The 4,763-nt window shown below is 38.8% G+C and overlaps 1 pseudogene; it reads left to right on the top strand.

The window, feature by feature from the left end:
* The first annotated feature begins 377 nt into the window (after positions 1-377).
* LOC102735710 (protein LSM14 homolog A pseudogene) lies at positions 378-2,057 on the top strand (annotated as a pseudogene).
* The last annotated feature ends 2,706 nt before the right edge of the window (positions 2,058-4,763 follow it).

Genomic DNA, 4,763 nt, shown 5'->3' with positions numbered 1-4,763 from the left:
GGTATGACACACTGTAGAAGCTTTCCTCAACCAGTTTGGGAATTAACTGAGAAAATAATATAAACGGCTAAGAATTTTCTCAGTAATGTCTCTTGACTTTATGATGATCATGGTAACTTTATTTTATTTTGTAAAGATTTTATTTATTTTATTTTATTTTTTATTTTAACTAATCTCTATACCCAATGTGGGGCTTGAACTCACAACCCTGAGATCAAGAGTTGCACATGAGGCTTGAGGGCGGGAGGCTGGGGGAAGGTAGCGGAGCGGGCGCCACCACCATGTTGGGTGTGAGGCGGCTGCTGTAGGCACGTGGGAGCGAGCGGGCTGGCAGAGCGGCGACAGCGGCGTGGGATCGGCCTCTCTGCGAGCGGCCCCGAGGGCAGTGGCGGCGGCGCCATGAGCGGGGGCACCCCTTACATCGGCAGCAAGATCAGCCTTATCTCCAAGGCGGAGATCAGTTACGAGGGCATCCTCCACACCATCGACACCGAGAACTCCACCGTAGCCCTTGCCAAAGTTCAGTCCTTTGGTACAGAAGACAGACCAACAGATCGTCCAATACCACCTATAGATGAAGTCTTTGAATACATCATATTCCGTGGGACTGATATTAAAGACCTCACTGTTTGTGAGCCACCAAAACCACAATGTTCTTTGCCCCAGGACCCAGCTATCGTTCAGTCTTCACTAGGCTCATCTACTTCTTCATTCCAGTCAGGGGGTTCCTATGGACCTTTTGGCAGGATGTGGACATACAGTCAGTTTAGTCCAAGTTCATGAGTCGGGCAGCAGTTTGGTGCTGTCGGTGTTGCTGGAAGCTCTTTCACATCGTTTGGAACAGAAACATCAAACAATGGTAGCCTATCCCAAAGTACTGCAGTTGATTCTGCCTTTACACAGATGCAAGATTGCTAAAAACACAATTATCTCAAGGTCGTTCAAGCCCTCAGTTAGACCCTTTGAGAAAAAGCCCTACCATGGAACAAGCAGTACAGACCACCTCTGCTCACTTACCTGCTCCAGCACCTGTTGGGAGATGGAGCCCTGTATCAACCAGGCCTTTACCATCTACCAGCCAAAAAGCAATAGAGAATCAAGAGCACAGGCGAGCTGAAGTACACAAAGGTTCAAGACCAGAAAATGAGCAACCCAAAAATTATAGTAACAAACAAATAGTTCCAGGTGCTCCTTCAGCTCCAAGGAGAGGGCGTGGGGGTCATCGAGGTGGCAGGGGACGATTTGGTATTCGACGAGATAGTCCAATGAAATTTGAGAAAGACTTTGACTTTGAAAGTGCAAATGCACACTTTAACAAGGAGAAAATAGAGAATTTCATAATGAACTTAAATTGAAAGAAGATAAACTTGAGAAGCAGGAGAAGCCTGTAAATGGTGAAGATAAAGGAGACTCAGGAGTTGATACCCAAAACAGTGAAGGAAATGCAGATGAAGAAGATCCACTTGGCCCTAATTGCTATTATGACAAAACCAAATCCTTCTTTGATAATATTTCTTGTGATGATAATAGAGAACAGAGACCAACCTGGGCTGAAGAAAGAAGATTAAATGCCGAAACATTTGGAATCCCACTTCATCCAAACCATGGCTGTGGCGGGTACAGAGGCAGAGGAGGTCTTGGTTTCCATGGTGGCCGAGGGCATGGTGGTGGCAGAGGTGGTTCCTTCACAATCCCTCAAGGATTTCGTGGTGGACTCAGAGGAGGTCGTGGGGGCAGGGAGCTAGCAGATTTTGAATACAGGAAAGACAACAAAGTTGCTGCATAGTGTACAAACAAGTCTTTGAAAATAGGTGAATTTCTAGCTCTTCATGGTCCTGAGAATTGGTTTCAGTCTTTGAGAAGAATGAAGAAGTGAATTTGCTGTATATTTGTCACCAGCACTGAGTTTTTGTTTGTTTGTTTGTTTGTTTGTTTTTCTGCTTAATTTCAAAGACAGAATGCAGTTACTTTTGGGGGGAGAAGGCTCATCTTAAAAAATGAGCATTTAATATATTTGGAATAGCAGAAGGTTAAGTAATTTCTTATGTATAGTTAAACTACAGCAGTACTTCAGTGGGACTTATAAGTATTTTTTCATCACTGAAATGATTTTTCTTATCACTAAATTGTATTTGGCAATTATTGCAAATTGCCTGCAGATACGGCCGTGATACTGTGTTTTGAGCCACAGAAGGTTGTGTGTGTATGTGTGTGTGTGTGCGTGCGCGTGCATGCGTGTGTCTATATTTTTCTCTCTTTCTTTCTTTTTGGAAATCCTGTAATATCCCTTTTGAGGTAGCTTATTTTGTCAATTAATTAGGATGCTGGATGGTAGGGAATTTTGTCAGTCAACTATGTACACACAGTAAATACTGTTTCTTAGGCAAAGGTAACTTTTTTATATAGTAGTAAAATTCCATTGTATTCCATTGCCAAAGAAACACTGAGAACTTTGTATGGCTGTATAAAAAGCAACTAATATTTTAAAGAATAAACATTTTAAAGTCAGCAAACATACTGTGTCCTTGCAGAAGTTGATGTGCTGAGGAGCAGAGCTGTGGGTGGTGGGTCTTTTTTTCATAGCTTTCCAGGCTTGAGATTTTTGATTTTGACTTTTTTTTTAATGTTTGGCACATAAATGAAGATTTGATACATTCTTCCATTATCTGAAAAGGATAAATTACTCATACTCATTGTAAGAACTTCATTTTATAACAAATGGCAAATCACAGGATTTGTCCAAATAATAAATATTTTCAGTATATGAATGTAAATAATCATAGATAAGAATATACTTAGCTGTATTTTCAAATAAACATCTTCCCCTTTTTTAAGACAATAAAACTGGGCATCGATTAACCTGTTCTTCCTGATATGCCTGGAATTTTGTCGTGATACCTTGATTCATTCCATTATATTTCAAGAGGATTCAGAATGCTAGAAATTATTTTGGCAACCTATAAGATATCCTAACACTTGTCCTTGGGCCCATGGCCCACAAATGATTCGGTAATAGAGTTCATTGCTAATTATAAATCACTAGTAAATCTTTTTGATATTTTAAGCTATAGTGGAAAAAAAAATCGGCCAATTTTGTGTTTTTATGAAGGCCATGGAATAAAGGGATCCAAAGATTTAAATATTTTTATCTATTTTGATTTTTGTTAACTTTCTCCTTAGAGTATTCAATAGTGATAAAGATGTGGAAAACTGCACTGTAGGAGAATTGGAATATTTAAAGATGGTTGATATTTTTAATTTTAATTTTATATCTTTTATATAGCTCTACAAGGAAATGCTTTGTAATTTGGTTTCGTTTAAGGTCCAGTACTTGGCAGCCGTAGTTTAGATAATGTTGCTTAATAGTGTTTGCTTGCATGTTAACAACAAAACCTTTTGGAGGACCCACAAACCATGATATTGAACACATTTCCGAAGCATTTGGAACATCAAAGCAAGTGCTATGATAATACCTATGTAGACTGTTTGAGATGTCCCAGGCCAGTTTCAAGAAAACCTGTAAATACCAGTTCTACATGCTCTGAAAGTATGAATTCACGTGTTTTCCAAGCCCTCTGGGTCACTGACTAAGGCATTTGGTGCCCCAATAATAACTGGCAGCATGGCATACCTACAGTGCACCTTACAATATTAAAGCAAGGTTTTTATTCTAAGACAGAATAAAACTGTTAAATAAAGACAAAAAGAAAAAGAGAGTTGCACACTCTACTGGCTGAGCCAGTCAGGTGCCCCAATCATGGTAACTTTAAACCTCTTTTTGCCTGGCATTCAATAAGTTTAATTGTATCACATTATTAATGGCTCCATGAACCTAAATGCATCTCTAAGTTCTCCTCACTTAGGCTCTGTCACATCTGAGATTGTGCTGAGATCAATGAACCACACATTGTTAAAGGTGAAAGGAACTTTTAGGTTAATACATGTTAAGTGTTTAATACGAGACCTCAAAAGTAGAAATTAGCCAATATATTAGCTGTTATTGTTATTATTACTACCATTATTACTAAACCCTCTCATTTTAAAGATGAGAAAACAGACACTACTACATAAATATTGTTGGTAACATATTATATAACTTCAGCAAATTTCCTGCTTTTATCATTTAAAAAATAATTTCGGTTGCCTTCTATAATCTAATAAAGGGAATATAGATGAGACAGATAAGAGTTCTGTGTTCTATCTACTGACAGTTTACTGGGACCTGTGCCTACACATATGTAAATATATTTTGGACTCCAACTGACTTCTAAGGTGAGTCTCTTCTTGGCTGGTTTTTGTTCTAATCCACAGCCTGGTAAGGAGAGCTGAGCATATACTAGAAAAGACAAGAAGGGGCAGAACCACTCTGCTCTATTCAGTGAAGAATTGAGGATTTTAAAGCCTCCAGTGGAAAATTTTGGAAGTAGAAAGGAAAGAGAAGAGGAAGGAAAGGGAAGATGAAGGGAAAGATGAGAGAGAAAGGAGGAGGGAAGAAGGGAGTTAGGGAAGCTGAGTGCTTCTTGGAACAGGGTTACCAGAAAAATACAGGATACCCATTAAATTAGAATTTTAGATAACTATTAAATATTTTATGTACAAGTATGTCCCAAACAGTGCATGGGTATACATACATACATAATCCATATTTAGGTGAAATCCAAATTTAACGGGGCATTTTGTATTTATATTTACCAAATTTCACAACCTTATCTTAGAGAAGCCGACAGAAAGGAGAAAAAGGTATACATATTAAACATAGATAT

Source organism: Leptonychotes weddellii, chromosome 2 (assembly GCF_054177405.1).
Source record: "Leptonychotes weddellii isolate Sample4059 chromosome 2, ASM5417740v2, whole genome shotgun sequence".
Taxonomy (NCBI): Eukaryota; Metazoa; Chordata; class Mammalia; order Carnivora; family Phocidae; genus Leptonychotes; species Leptonychotes weddellii.
Note: the sequence above shows the minus strand (reverse complement) of the source record. Positions and strands in the feature narration are given on the sequence as shown.